Here is a 16,772-nt window from a genome sequence, read left to right as displayed (position 1 = left end):
AGTTCTTTGCACAATTCTTGCAACTCTTCCATAAATTTGAAAATGAAAAAAACTTATAAATGATAGTGCTGGGATGTCAATCTGTAGTTCTAGGCATTGTGATCTAATACTACTAGTTTACTTTTTAAAGACTCCTAATTTTGAATTCCTAATTTTGGTTTGAGATGATGATGTTAACAAAACTGTTTAGTACAGAAAATTTCATATATGTAGAAAAGAAGAAAGAAGAATATAATAAACTCCCATTTCTTAGGTAACTCAGCTTGACAACATTTTGCCCATCTTACTGCATTTCTCTCTCCCCCACTCTTTTGGGGGAGGTATTCTGAAAGCAAATCTTAAACATCATCTTATTTTAACTATTGATGCTTCAATGTGCCTCTGTGCACCTTTTTTCCTCCCATAACCCTGGTGCTACTATTGTACTTAACAGAAGAAACATTCCTGAAATCTGAGGTGATACCATTTAGATACTGTTACTGTTATAGAATATCACCCAGAGCTCAAAGAAGCACACCTTTTTGACGTACATGGGTTGCACACTTGTTATAAGTTTGAAAAGGTGACTAAAGGTGACTAAGGCTGGGTAGTTATAAATGGTATAGAAAAAAGGGTCTGAGAAACTGCTTACTCTTGTTTTATTTTCCAACCTCCTCCTCCTGTTTTTTATTTTATTTTATTATTATTATTTTTTATTTTGTTATCATTAATCTACAATTACATAAAGAACATTATGTTTACTAGGCTACCCCCTTCACCAAGTCCCCCCCACCCCCCATTACAGTCACTGTCCATCAGTGTAGTAAGATGCTGCAGAATAACTTCTTGTCTTCGCTGTGTTGTACAGCCCTCCCTGTGCCCCTCTGCCACATTACACATGCTAATTGTAATGCCCCCTTTCTTTTTCCCCACCCTTATCCCTCCCTTCCCACTCATCCTTTCCAGTCCCTTTCCCTTTGGTAACTGTTAGTCAGTTCTTGGGTTCTGTGATTCTGCTGCTGTTTTGTTCCTTCAGTTCTTCTTTTGTTCTTATACTCCACATATGAGTGAAATCATTTGATACTTGTCTTTCTCCACCTGGCTTATTTCACCGAGCATAATACTCTCTAGCTCCATCCATGTTGTTGCAAATGGTAGGATTTGTTTTCTTCCTATGGCTGAATAATATTCCATTGTGTATATATACCACATCTTCTTTATCCATTCATCTACTGATGGACACTTAGGTTGCTTCCATTTCTAGGCTATTGTAAATAATGCTGTGATAAACATAGGGGTGCATCTGTCCTTTTCAAACTGGGCTGCTGCATTCTTAGGGTAAATTCCTAGAAGTGGAATTCTGGGGTCAAATGGTATGTCTATTTTGAGCTTTTTGAGGAACCTCCATACTGTTTTTCACAATGGTTGAACTAATTTACATCCCCACCAGCAGTGTAGGAGGGTTCCCCTTTCTACACAACCTCACCAACATTTGTTGTTTGTCTTTTGGATGGTGGCGATCCTTACTGGTGTGAGGTGATATCTCATTGTAGTTTTAATTTGCATTTCTCTGATGACTAGCGATGTGGAGCATCTTTTCATGTGTCTGTTAGCCATTTGAATTTCTTCTTTGGAGAACTGTCTGTTCAGCTCCTCTGCCCATTTTTTAATTGGATTATTTGCTTTTTGTTTGTTGAGGTGCATGAGCTCTTTATATATTTTGGATGTCAACCCTTTATCGGATCTGTCATTTACAAATATATTCTCCCATACTGTAGGGTACCTTTTTGTTCTATTGATAGTGTCCTTTTCTGTACAGAAGATTTTCAGCTTGATATAGTCTCATTTGTTCATTTTTGCTTTTGTTTCCCTTGCCCGGGGAGATATGTTCATGAAGAAGTCACTTATGTTTATGTCCAAGAGATTTTTGCCTATGTTTTCTTCTAAGAGTTTTATGGTTTCATGACTTACATTCAAGTCTTTGATGCATTTCTAATTTACTTTTGTGTATGGGGTTAGACAGTGATCCAGTTTCATTCTCTTACATGTAGCTGTCCAGTTTTGCCAGCACCATCTGTTGAAGAGACTGTCATTTCCCCATTGTATGTCCATGGCTCGTTTATCAAATATTAATTGACCATATATGTTTGGTTTAATGTCTGGAGTTTCTATTCTGTTCCACTGGTCTGTGGCTCTGTGTTTGTGCCAGTGCCAAATTGTTTTGATTATTGTGGCTTTTTAGTAGAGCTTGAAGTTGGGGAGCAAGATCCCCCCCACTTTATTCTTCCTTCTCAGGATTGCTTTGGCGATTCGGGGTCTTTGGTGTTTCCATATGAATTTTTGAACTATTTGTTCCAGTTCATTGAAGAATGCTTTTGGTAATTTGATAGGGATTGCATTAAATCTGTATATTGCTTTGGGCAGGATGGCCATTTTGATGATATTAATTCTTCCTAGCCAAGAGCATGGGATGAGTTTCCATTTGTTAGTGTCCTCTTTAATTTCTCTTAAGAGTATCTTTTAGTTTTCAGGGTATAGGTCTTTCACTTCCTTGGTTAGGTTTATTTCTAGGTATTTTATTCTTATTTTTTTTTTTGAGAGGGCATCTCTCATATTTATTGATCAAATGGTTGTTAACAACAATAAAATTCTGTATAGGGGGGTCAATGCTCAATGCACAATCATTAAACCACCCCAAGCCTACTTCTCGTCAGTCTCCAATCTTCTGAAGCATAACGAACAAGTTCTTACATGGTGAACAAATTATTACATAGTGAATAAGTTCTTACATGGTGAACAGTACAAGGGCAGTCATCACAAAAACTTTCGGTTTTGATCACGCATTATGAACTATAAACAATCAGGTCAAATATGAATATTTGTTTGATTTTTATACTTGATTTATATGTGGATCCCACATTTCTCCCTTTATTATTATTATTATTATTATTATTATTTTTAATAAAATGCTGAAGTGGTAGGTAGATGCAAGATAAAGGTAGAAAACATAGTTTAGTGTTGTAAGAGAGCAAATGTAGATGATCAGGTGTGTGCCTGTAGACTATGTGTTAGGTATTTTATTCTTTTTGATGCAATTGTGAATAGAATTGTTTTCCTGATTTCTCTTCCTATTAGTTTATTGTTAGTGTATAGGAAAGCCACAGATTTCTGTGTGTTAATTTTGTATCCTGCAGCTTTGCTGTATTCCAATATCAGTTCTAGTAGTTTTGGAGTGGAGTCTTTAGGGTTTTTTATGTACCATATCATGTCATCTGCAAATAGTGACAGTTTAACTTCTTCTTTCCACCTCCTGTTTTTAAACCAACAATTAAGTTCTTGAGGAAAACATTAAAATGGTTATGGAGACCGTATTCTGGATTGATTTACTCATTCAATGTTATCCCAATGAAGCATTCTGAAAGTATGAATGACTAGAATTATATCTTAATTTCAGCATGGCATCTTTGATTTGGTAAGCCCAATGAAGCATTTTCTTGACTCAGCTGACTTTCTAATGTTTTGTAATAGAAATGGGCCAGGGCTCTTGGGAGGAATAAACTTCCTCCTGTGTATGATAGATTTTGGTGACATTTATTCTTTTAGGTCACTAGGGTATCATTCAGCTATTAACTTCTATATTTAACATTATGGATTGTTGAAAAGATGCCCATTAAGCCATTTAACAAGGATTATCTGTATGTTATAATGATGGTTAAACTCATTGACAACTCTTTGTAATTGATTAAGGGGTTATCTGAAGCACATATTCCAAATATGATCCTTACCTTTAGGGATTATGCACATCTGATTATAGAAAGTTCAATTTATTCATAGACACCATCCCTTTAAAATAAAGTTTCTTATTGTCAGAGTTTAATATTCTTGAGAGTTCTAATTTTAGAAATGCAATGTCACATTTTATAGTTTGACTTAAAATGGAGTGAAGGTAAAGAGACATAAAATGATTTTTATCTACCCTACGTGAGAATTCCCCTGGCTTATATACTAGCATATTTACATACTACTTTAATCATAATCTTTTACCAATCAAAATTAGATTTGCAATTGACAGCTTAATGGAAATTTCAAAATATTGATAAAATCACAGTGTGGGATGGTGGATGCAACTAAGTGCAGGCTTAGTTTCAGGAGTACCCAAATTCTGAGCTCTGGCCTTGCTACTCACTGGCTGGATAACCCTGGGTGAATTGTTTAACTTCCTGGAGGCTTTGTCTTCTTTCACTCTGAGAAGGAGAAGAATTAAATAAGATCCACCCCAATACATAGGTTGAAATTATAATTTCCAGTACCTCAGAATGTGACTACATTTGGAAATAGGGCCTTTAGAGGAGAATTAAATTAAAATGGGGTCATAATGGCGGGTCCTATTCCAATATAACTGGTATCCTTATAAGAAGAAGGAATTTAGATGCAGAGAGACACAGAGGGAAGACCACATAGAGGCCCAAGGAGAAGGTGGCTGTCTATCAGGTAAGGTGAGATAGCTCAGAGAGGCCAAGGATCAAGGCCTGCTTAATCTTGACTTCTAGACTCCAGAATTGTGAGAACATAAATTTCTTTTGTTTAGACCACCCAGTGTGTGATACTTTGTTATGGCAGCCCTAGCAAACTAGTACACATACACTGCAAACCTCACCACGCAATGTTACAGTTTTTGCTTTCAAAAGTCAAACATTTTAAAGAACTCAGAAGGAGAATTGTCTTTTTGTTTACCCAGATAGTTACCATCTTTGTTGCTCTTCAGTCCTGGTGATTCAAATTTCCCCCAGTAAAACTTCCTTTCTCTGGGGAGAACTTCTTTCAGCAATTATTTTAGACTAAGGCTGTTGGCAACAGTTTTCTTAGTGTTCTTTCTTCTGAAAATGTCCTGATTTCTCTTTTATTCCTAAAAGATACATACTTCTGATTTGACAGTTCTTTTATTTTAGCGTTTGAAAAAAATGTTCCACTTCCTTCTGGCCTTCACAATTTCAGGTGAGAAATCCATTGTCATTTGAACTGTTATTCTACTATTGCATAATGCATCATATCTCCCTGTTTTTTTTTAAAGATTTTTTTATTGTCTTTAGTTTTCAGAAATGTAATAGTGCTATGTCTTGGTATAAATTTTGGGGGGCTTCTCCTGTTTGAGGTTTGAGCAGTTTCTTGGATCTCTAGATGTATGTCTTTCCCCAAATTTGTGATATTTTCAGCCATTATTTCTTCAGATAGTTTATCAGTCCTGCATTCCTTTTCCTCTCTCTCTGGGATTCTGATGACATAAATATTAGCTTTTTATTTTTGTCCCTCCCAGTCTCTGTTCATTTTCTCTCCCCAACCTTTTCTTTATTCTTCAGATTGGACTTCAAAGTCAATGATTCTTTTCTCTGTCATCTCCATTATGCTATTGAGTCCAGTTGGTGAGTTAAAAAAAAAAGTTCTGATATTGTATTTTCCAGTTCTAATACTTCCATTTTGTTCTTTATATCTTCAATAGATTTGGGAGTTTTTATCTTTCAGTTTGTTTCAAGAGGGTTTATTATTTCTTATTAGAGCATTTTAATGATAACTGATTTAAAATTCTTGTCATATAATCCCAATATTTGCCTGATGTTGGTGTTGGTGTCTGTTGATTATCTTATCCTTATTTGAGTTAAGATTTGTGTCTGTTGATTATCTTATCCTTATTTAGTTAAGATTTTCCTGTTCTTGGTATTATGAATAATTTTAGATTGTATACTAGACATTTAGAGTATTACATAATGAGACTGTGGTTCCTATTTAAATATAGTTTTGGAGGCAATCAACTTGCTCAGGTTCAAAACTCAGGTCCTTATCCACTTTTGTGGGTTGTGGTTTGAATGTCAGTTTAATTTCCAAAATATTTGTAGTGCTATTCTGCCCTGATTATCCACAGGCTAATTTGAAATCTGCATGGTGTTTCTCACTGTAGTTTAGTCTCAAAACTTTCCTGTGTTGATTCAGATTGGTTTTATGCATGGGTCACTTAGGGGCGTGCTCAGGACTTCAAACACAGATTTACAAAATGCCTTAATCCAGTTTCCTTTCTCTTTAATCTGCCCCCATCACACCCTCCAGTTGAAATGAGGTAGTGTGCTATCTCTTTACTGTCCTTCACTTGTACAGTACATGGTGGTTGATAGTACTTCTCTTTATAGTCTGTATGGCATCTGTGGTCACTGTGCCAATGAAGAGAGGGAGAATCACTGCCTATTTCCTGGTGTCATCTTAGTGCAAAGTAGGGATGTCCAACTAGGCTCTGCCCCTTGGTCTCCACACTGCCTGGCGGGGAGGCAGAGGGTTGTGGGCCTGCCATGGTGTTTGCCTAGAGTGGACTAAGCGTATTTTAAATACGTCATGTCCTCTAGAGATACTCTCTTTCAAGTCCTTTGGCTACAGAGAGCAGTTCTCAGCAGGGGATCATTTACCCTAGAGGGGACATTTGACAATACCTGAAAACATTTTTTACTGTCACTACTGGGAGGTTGTTACTGTCATCTAGTGAGTGGAGGCCAGGGATACTGCTAAATATGCTAAAGTACAGAGAAGGAGACCCCCTCTGTGCCCCAACAAATAATTATCTGGCCATAAATATCAATAGTGCCAAGGTTGAGAAACCCTGAGCCACAGATAATAGACTTCTTGGAGTTCTTTTATATTTTTGAGTTTTTTTCTTTTTTAACATTTAGTTCACCTTGTCCAGAAATGGAAATCCCCTTAACATTTTACTGTATTATGTTTTAGTCCTTTGGAATCTATCATTGAAGGAAATGTAATTTATAATTTATCTTTATGTAAATTTTCTTTGTTCTTTGGTTGATTTTGTGTACTTTGTCTTTTATTTTCAATTTAACCACTATATGAATAGGTGTGGATTTTTTTCAAAGACTTTTTAGAAGAGTAGTTAGATTCATAACAAAACTGAAAGGAAGGTGCAGAGATTTCCAATATATCCCTTGCCCTGACACATGCATAGCTTCTCCCATTATCAACATTAATTGCTGGAATAGTGCATGTGTTACCAAGGATGAACCTGCAGTGATACATCATAATCATCCAAAGTCCATAGTTTACATTATGGGTCACTCTGAATGTTGTACATTCTGTAGGTTGAGACAAATTTATAATGATGTATCTGCCATATCATACAAAACATTTTCACTGCCCCCAGAATTCTCTGGGCCCTGCCTATTCATCCCTGTCCCACTCCAGCAACCACTGATCTTTTTAATGTCTCCATAGTTTTGCCTTTTCCAGAATGTCATATAGTTGGAATCATACAGTATGTAGCCTTTTCAGATTTGTTTCTTTTACTAGTATGCATTTACAGTTCCTCCATGCCTTTTTATGGCTTGATACTCATTTCCTTTTAGCACTGAATAATATCCCATTGTCTGGATGTACCACAGTTTGTTTATTCATTCACCTACTGAAGGACAACTTGGTTGCACCCAAGTTTTGGGAATTATGAATAAGGCTGCTATAGACATTTTTATGTGGACTTAGGCTTTTAACTCATTGAAGTAAATACCAAGAGGCACAATTGCTGGAACATATGATAGGATTGTTTAGTTTTCTAAGAAACTGCAAAATTCTCTTCCAGAGTGGCTGGACCATTTTGCAGTCCCACCAACAATGTATGAGAGTTCTTCTTGCTCCACCTCTTTGCTAATATTTGATGTTGTTAGTGTTCCAGATTTTGGCCATCTTAATAGGTGTGTAGTGCTATCTTGTTTTAATTTGCATTTCCCTGATAACATATGGTGCAGAACATCTTTTTTGTATGCTTATTTTCTATCTGAATATCTTCTTGGGTGAGGTGTCAAAGTTTTTGGTGTATTTAAATAAGGGTGTTTGTTTCTTATTGTTGGGTTTTAAGAATTCTGTGTATATTTTGGATAACAGTCCTTTATCAGATGTGTTTCTTGCAAACAATTTCTCCTAGTAAGTATCTTGTCTTTTAGTTCTCTTGACGTGTTTTTCACAGAGGGAGTTGTTTTTAATATTAATGAAGTTCGGATGATCAGTTCTTTCAAGGTTACTGTCTTTGGTGTTATATCTAAAATGGTATCACTCTAACCATGATCATCTAGGTTTTCTCCTTTGTTATCTTCTAGGAATTTTATCGCTTTGCATTTTATGTTTAGTTCTTTGATTTATTTTGAGTTAGTTTTTGGAGGGGTATAAGGTCTATGTCTAGATTCAATTTTTTTTTTGCACATGGATGTACAGTTGCTTCAATACCATTTATTGAATAGGCTATTATTGCTCTATTGTGTTGCCTTTGTTTCATTGTCAAAGATATGTTGACTCTACTTATGGGGGTCTATTTCTGGGTTCTCAATTCTGCTCCATTGATTTATTTGTGTATCTTATCACCAATGTCACTCTGTGTTGATTACTATAACTTTATAGTAGGTCTTGAAGTTGGGTAGGATCAGTCTTCCAACTTTGTTCCTCTCCTTCAATATTGTGTTAGTTATTTGGGTCTTTTGCCTCCCCATATAAACTTTAGAATCAGCTTGTCAATAGTTATTATCCACAAAGGAACATGCTGGGATTTTTATTTGAATTGTCTTGAGTCTATAGATGAAATTAGGAAGAACAGATATCTTGACAATATTGAGTCTTCTTATCCATGAACATGGAATATATATATTTGTTTAGTTCTTTGATTTCATGCATCAGAGTTTTGTAGTTTTCTCACATACATCTTATTCATATTTTCTTAGATTTATCCCTAAGATTTCATTTTTTGGATGATTTGTTTTTATTTATCTTGTTCAAGACATTTCAGTCTTAATTCTCACCTCTGTAATTTTGGAAGGTTCTTAGTTATTATCTATTATCTGTTCCTCAAACTCTCTCTTCTTTCCTTCTTAAATCTTATTTGGACTGCCATATGTTGAAGCTTTTCTTTGTTTTCTTCTTATCTATCAACCACCAATTCAGTCATTTATTTTTTCTTTCTTTTTCTTCTCTTACTTCCTCCGTTTCTTGTTCACTCTTTTAAATTTCTTCAGATTTGTTCTCCATTTCTGCAGTTCTCTTTCAAGTTGCTCTATTCAGCTATTTAACCCACTGAGTGTTTTTCATTCCACTAATGATAGTTTTAATTTATAAAATTCTTATTTGGTTACTTAAAAAATCTCTCCTTTTTCTATCATATCTTATTTCTTCAATATGTTTTCTGTATATTTAAAAAAGTTATTATTTTCAAGTCTGTTAGATTCGTCTATTGCTCTTACTTCTTGAAGTGTCAGTTTTGGTGTCCACTGATTAACCTTTAAAGTGATTCATATCCTCATGTGGTCTGTGACATCCAGTTTTGCTAATTCATCTTTAGACAGTTTCCTGTAATCCATGAGCTATGAAAGAGTCCCTAAGGACAGAGATTTTCATGTGTGCTTATTGGATCCCTGTGCAGTTTAGTGGTCTTGGATTACTTTTTATTTTAACTATTTGTCTGGGGTTCTTAAATTATGTATGGAGAAAAATTTTTGATCCCTCACCTTGTATAAATTTAGTACTTTCATATCTCATTGGTGATTTATTTTTTTTAAACTCAAGGACTGGAATGCTCAAAAACCACCTTTTTCTTTGGGTCAATGAGAAAGCTTTGTATAGTTCTTATTTTTTACTTGCAAGAGTGTTATTTAAGTTGCTGGCTTTACTCGGGCAGTGTGTTGTGTATGAACTTCATTGTCTATTCTTCTTCCTTGTATAGGCCCATTACCCCTAAGTCTGAGATAGAAACTCCTGTGGATTGCTAAGGCTCTGGCATGGAATTTCTTTGATTTTGGTATTTGGGGATATTTGTCTTCTGGAGCTCACCTATGTAATTACATGTAGTTTATTAGTTGTATTTTATACAGAATTTCCATGTGCTTGTAGTGTGAAGGTGTAAGTCCGGGGAGAGGAAATCCCGGGGCAAAATACTTCTAAAAACCAAAATCAGTCAAAGGGAGAAATAAAGTTTAAAACCTGTTTATTTCTCACAAACTGCAGTCCCAGTCCGTCTTTCTTCTCTGCTCCGGCAGCAACCACACTGCCCCCACCACCACCCCCACTCACCTTTCAGGTACAGATAAGCCCTTTGTTACCCGGGTAATCACCCAGTGATAATGAATTTCTCCACCCCTGAGGAAAGATGCAAATGCACTAAAGCCATACTTCTTTCCACCTCTGAACACCTACTGATATGCAGATATACTAAAGCCAGGCGAGGTATTCTGGAAATGTTTCAATTTTACCCACAATCCACCCTTCCAGAAATCTCGCCTTACAATCTACTCTATTCCCCTCTTCCGACCAGTCTAGTAACATACAATAGCAACAGCAATAAAATCTTGATAAACCTCAAGCCAGAGGATTCAGCCTCTGCAGATTAAGCAAATGTACTTTACAGCACAATCTCTCACTAAGCACAAAATACGTTTCTACACTAGTTTACTCATTCCTAACAATCATGCTAGATTGCTCACAAAACTTTTACCAAACATTAGAACAAAGTCAAGCCTCTCTTTAAACATTATTTTCTTAACAATAGCAACACAACCATAATTCTCAAGCCAGAGGATTCAGCTAGGTTCAAAGTCCCCTGAAGATTAAGTCCAAAGCTGGTCCATTCCAGCCATCATGCGGCAGCTGCAGCCAGGGGGTGCATCCAGGACACAAAGACCGTAGAAGCAAATAACCATGATCATCCGGGGCCAATTTGCTGTAATTACAGGAATACACAGAAGGCCAGCTTCCAGGCCTTTTCCCCAGGGTGCCAGAAGAGCCAGCCATTATCGATCTATGTGTTGAAATGTCCAGGGCCATGTCCATTTTACTCCTAATTGTTGCACCCATCCTTGCAACACATGTCCACTAAAGTGGGTTCCTTGATCACTCTCAGTAACCAGCCACTGACCATAGGCTGCAGAGAGATGCTCTAGGCCCCTCTTGGTGGTTTGCTGATCTGCACAATGTGCAGGGCACTCCTTCCGGGCTCGACTGACTTCTTCAAAGGTGAAAGGCAAGCCCCACCGATGGGCCCACATTGTCTTTTGCCCTATGTGCAACAAACACTGATGTAGCTATTGGGTCACATCAGAGGCAGGCTTTCCTTCTAGCCAGCACATCTGGGCCAAAGTGTCTGCTTCATCATTCCTTGGGGATGCCAAAGGCAAGTGGCCAGTCATATGATATGGTTTCTGTGCCACACCACTCCGTGGCCTTTGGGTCCAGTCTTGCACCCACCCCGCGATGGGATAGGAGGTTATTACCTTGGTCGGAGCTGTTATGACGATGGGCTCTGTAGCCAGCAAGGCATGGTACACAGCAGCCAGTTGCTTCTCTATCAAGGTGACCCAGACCTCAGCACCTTTCCATGGTTGTGGCCAGGCTCCGGCTGGCAGCAAAAGCCACAGCAGTGGCAGAAGCAGTAGCCTTAGGCTTGGGCCACGGGCTGGGATTGGTGTGGCCAGCAGCGGTGGTGGTGCCTCCACGACCGCACGAGTGTAGCACGTGTCCCTTGGCATGAGCGCTGCTTCTCCCCATCATTTCTAGGGGCGGGTTCACAGGAATCCTGCCAATACTACGCCAATTATAAGTCCGAGGAGAGGAAATCCCGGGGCAAAATACCTCTAAAAACAAAAATCAAAGGGAGAAATAAAGTTTAAAACCTGTTTATTGCTCACAAACTGCAGTCCCAGGCCGTCTTTCTTCTCTGCTCAAGCAGCAGCAACACTGACCTTCCCCCTCACCTCTCAGGTACAGATAAGCCCTCTGTTACCCAGGTAATCACCCATTGATATGGAGATGAACTTCTCTCCAGCCCTGAGGAAAGATGCAAATGCACTAAAGCCATACTTCTTTCCACCTCTGAACGCCTATTGATATGCAGATATACTAAAGTCGGGCGAGATATTCTGGAAATGTTTCAGTTTTACCCACAGAAGGACACGTCCATATTAGCTCTGTGTACCACACACATGGTCATAGTCCTGAAAGCACATTTGATGTAGATCACCCATCTGCATATCCAATTGTATTGACATATAACTACTACTTGGAATTCTGCTTTTTTCTTTTGAAATTATTTATTAAACACATTGCTGTATTGCAATTACCTATGATTTGAAAAAATTATATGGTATTTGATGTATTAATATATGACCTAGAGCCTAGCATCCTCATAAAACAGGGCATGTGTTTGATAATATCTTTCTGTTTTCAAAGCATTTGTTCTAGTTTCATTAAAGCCTTAAAGAAACCTACCTCTTATAAATCCTGATTTTTATCTATACATAACATATGAAGATATTAAGATTAAAGAAATTGTTACATTATTTTCTAGGACAAAAGATTTTCATTGAAGGAGGCAGTGTGTTGATTGATATTTTCAAGGATATTAGAAGTCAGTTAATAGACAGTCACTGAGCAGCACTAAGTAATACAGTACTGTCTTGCCAGTGGGTTTCAGCCCCAGGCAAGTTCACTCTTGATTTGGTTAGACCAAAAAATGACAATGAAATGTTCTTGGGGTGAAAGGGTTTATACCCAACTTTATTCTCCTGGTGATAGGTCAAGCACTAGAATCCTGTCCACCTCTGAGCAAGTCTGCATGCAGCAAGCTGGTCTCTGTCTCTGGGCCTCTGTGCCCCTGCAGCTGTCTCAGTCTCTGTCCTCAGTGCTGCTCTCACTCCAGCCTCTGCTCTCCTGCAGCTGCACAGCCCAGAGCACTGGGTGGAGCTCTTTATATAGAGTCAATAATAATATATTGCCCAAATGTGTGTAGTAAGCAAGTGGACTAGGGTCAGGTGTGAAAGGAAAGGAGCAACACACAGCAGCAATTCACCAGAGAATTCCGCTTTATAGGGAAAGGTGCTGGATTATATAGGAAGGGGCATGGGGTGATTGTGGTGTTACTTCTACAGGGCTGGTGGCTATTGGCTAGGTGCTGGGATTGGGAGGGGAGCGAGGGGTGATTGGGCTTCAGGTGGCGCCGGCGGGAACTGAGGACCCAGAAGAGAAGCAGGAAGTTCGCCATCTTATGGGTGGGGGCCCTTCAAGGTGAGATTCCTGGCCATAGGTGTAAGATAAATTCCAATAAATTCCAACTGAAATAAGCAGGCGAAGAGAGGCAACAAAGGGCCAGGTAGTTTATTTGAGTGCAACTCCCAGGTGATGTTCCATGGTCTGGCTATCACAGGCCGGGGAAGTCACACCTGGTCAGGGAGGTGGGGGCTTATGAGGGGGAGGAGTGGGCAAGCTATCCTAGGGGGTGTGGAGAGGTATGATTGGCTAAAGGTGACATAATAGACAACTAGAAACTTTTTTCCTTCCAAGAGTGAGGAGGCTGACATCCGGGTCTTAGTTGGCACATCAGAAGGATGGAATTCAGGAAGAGCTGTCCCCTTTCCATATAATGCATGGACCTTGAGTTCTGGTCTATTCTCCTTTTATGGTATCTTTCTGTTCTGTTTGCATGTCTTTGTTTTTCCTTCTTCCAGCCTAACATTCTAGCCTTTTGGTCATAATGGGTGACAACTCGATCTGGCTACTTCTGGCTGACAAGGGGCGTTATGGGGGTTTGAGGCTGGTATTAGGCTGAAGGAGGGGGCTCAGTGGGAAGAGGTGCATAATGGTGAAGTAACATCTGGTTGGTGGCGACCCGCGTCATCTGGGTTAGCCGCTGTTGGAGGAACCTGAGGACACAAGGGGCAGCTAAGAGTAAACTACAAACTGTTAATAAGGGGCCCAGTAGGGGCATTAGCCAGGCCATTATGGGGGACTGGAATTCTGGGTTGAGTTTACATCTCAATGACTAGTATTAGGATTTAGTATAGATAAGACTGCATTATTGAAACAATACTTTTCTCTAAAATCACCCTTATTTTTATTAGAAGTAGCCAGATTAAGAAAATAATTAACAGTTGGCTTGATTATTTGCATAAGTGCAGCAAGAAGAGCAATTGATTACATAGGCTCTTTTAAATATGCTTTGCTGGAACTTTTTATAAGGAATTTCAGATTGGACTTTTAAAGGCTTCTTGAGGCCAGAAAGCCAAGCCAGACTTGCCATCAGATTGTGTCTGCAGTACCTGTATATTTGGGTGAATTCCTCTCTTCTTGAGGTTCCCAAGACATTCCTGAGGTTCTTGCACTTGCCAGAAAGTGACCTTCTTTACTCACCTGGTAAGGCTGCTGGGAACTCTGTAAGCAAGGTACTAGGCCAGTTCTTCTAAGGGGCTTTGTTGGCTTTATAAAGTCAATCTTAGTTCCTTAAAGCTGTCTGTCCATATCTGAGTTTACACACATGTCTCTCGGGTATGACGTTCTAGTCAAAGCTTTGGTAATATAACCAGTGTTTTTAATTAGTCTTCTTACAAGGAAAGCAGATTTTTATTGAACTTCTGCAAATAAACATATTGCCATGAAATATAAAAATGGTCACTGAGAGTTTTTAAATTCTGGAGGGATCAGGTAGAGAGAAAGATAAAGTTTCAATTCTGCTTATAAAGGCAGTCATTTACTAAACTGTTGTCAGCTTAAGAGAAAAAGCTTAAAACACTTTATCAACATTTGAAACAAAAAGTTACAAAATCATCTTCTTTAGTTTACTTAATCTTATGTAACTAATACCTGTTCTGCTGAAATCTAGTTTCTTACTAGTTTAGGCATAATAAACAGTGAGTATAGATGACAAAAGATTTACAAATGACAATGGTTAAAGATCTGATGAGAGCTTACTGTAAGACAGTTGTCATAATTAGCATCATTCTTTTTGACAATGCTTTTTAGGTAAATATATATCAGATAAATAAGCCAAATTAGCTAAATATTCCCTCCAATGAGAAAATGTTTCTCTGACATGCTCCAGGGGCCCTCTGGAAAATATCAGAGTTAACTAGAGGTAAAAGTACCTTTCTGAATTTGATTTTGGGAAGTTGTCAGAAGAAAGTTTCTTTGGCACTTGCTTAAATAGGATTATAGGTTGCTATGAAGCAATACTTACCCATTTAACTAGAATGACAACAAAGTAGTTCAAAGGCAAATAAAGAAGGTTACACAGTTGTTAGCAAAGTTTAACTTTTAGTCTTTTTAATATTAAGATCTCATTTTCTTAAATACTCTGACACCTTACTGAGACTTTAAGTATGAGAAACTGCTTTGATTAAACAATTAGAGAACTTTTTGCAATATTTCAACATTAAGAGCAGACTAACAGTAAGAAAACTTTGTCTTTTTAACTGAAAACAAAATACTAATTTTGCTGTGTACTTGATATTGATACTTCTTTGCTTTAATTTTATATAGCATGACTATATTAAATTCTACAAACTTTCTACAACCTTCTTTTTCATTTAGATTTCTCTCTCTAAATAAACAGCTGTACTTTAGAACAATTACTTTCTTTTATCAAAAGACACATTCTTTAGCATGCAGAAATGTTTTCCTTATTACTTTAAGTAGTTTTAATTAGAACTTAAAACCATTAGGTACCTTAATTTTTAGTGAACACTGAGAAGTAGGCTATTATAAACTGTTACACTAGCATTCTTTAGATTGAAAAATTTATGAACATTTTATAATTTCTGTTAACCATGAGCTTTACAACACAATCTCTCACTAAGCACAAAGTATGTCTTTCTAACTTAGCAAACCTTTAAGGTTTTAGGTTACCACAAAGATTTCTAGGTTGTAGATAGGTATACATACTGTAACACACAATTATAAAGGTGTTTGTTCACTTGCCACACTTATTTAGTTCACTCATTCATAACAATTATGCTAGATTACTTATAAGACCTCTACTGAATATTAGACAAAGCTAAGCCTTAAGCATTTTATTATTAAAAGATTTAGCAGATAACATCCACTTAAATGACCTTAGGTAAACTTAGGCAGCTGATAACCACAAGGACATGCCCACCTCAGCCAAACCCAAATTAGCATTAATGCTTAACATTTTTTATCAGATTTTCTGGAAGTTTTAGAATGCCCAATTTTCACAAGCACTTGTTTTTAAATCAATTTTTATTAATACTATCCAGAGGTAGGAAAATATTTTTCATCCATATACCTAGACACACAAACATACACACTGAGACACAACAACTACAGTCAGCAATACTCCCCACACAAAAACATATACACAGACAGACAAACCGATACAAATAATTCAGTCACTGATATCCAATTGCCTTCTCTTTCCTCAGCTTCCTGTCTGTGGCTTCTGGAACTAGAGGGCGGGAGGGGCATGTTCCGGTGGGGGAAGAGGGTGGTGAAGGTGGAAGGAGAGGGGGAGGGGGTAGTGCAGCCACCGGAAGAGGAGAGCAGGACAACGGCATGGTTGAGAATGTAAACTCTAAGATGGAGGCGACATGTGGGGAGACAAAGGACTTAGAGATGGTGGTGGAGAGAGGGGGAGGGGATTGTGAGCTGAGGGAGGTGGGCGACTGAGGTCTTCTGGCAGATCTGAAAAGGAAGGACTGGGCAGAGTAATAGGCTGACAATCTTTAACTGGAGATCGGGCCAGGAGAACCTGAGTCAGTGAACACTTAACATAAAGGTCTGGGTGGGAGTGCAAAGTCCAAAAAGCCTGCACATATGGGATTTCATTCCAGTCTCTGCTCCAGTGGCAATAATTAATCAAGTTGGTAAGGAGGCCAAAATTGAAAGTTCCCTGAGGGGACCAGCGAGATTGATTGTCCAAGGGATACTGAGGCCCGGCCTCAGAGCAAAGAAAGACTAGCTTCCATTTGCAAACTTCCCGGGACAAA

The 16,772-nt window shown here is 38.1% G+C and overlaps 1 long non-coding RNA gene across 1 annotated transcript in view; it reads right to left on the bottom strand.

The window, feature by feature from the left end:
• Nucleotides 1–16,152, bottom strand: part of LOC130679496 (uncharacterized) — a 257,600-nt gene extending 241,448 nt beyond the window's left edge. Inside the window, exon 1 of the long non-coding RNA XR_008992474.1 lies at nt 14,182–16,152. This is a non-coding gene — a long non-coding RNA (uncharacterized LOC130679496). The remainder of the gene's footprint in view (nt 1–14,181) is intronic.
• Nucleotides 16,153–16,772: the final 620 nt, after the last annotated feature.

This window comes from Manis pentadactyla, chromosome 11 (assembly GCF_030020395.1).
Source record: "Manis pentadactyla isolate mManPen7 chromosome 11, mManPen7.hap1, whole genome shotgun sequence".
In the NCBI taxonomy this organism is placed as follows: domain Eukaryota; kingdom Metazoa; phylum Chordata; class Mammalia; order Pholidota; family Manidae; genus Manis; species Manis pentadactyla.
Note: the sequence above shows the minus strand (reverse complement) of the source record. Positions and strands in the feature narration are given on the sequence as shown.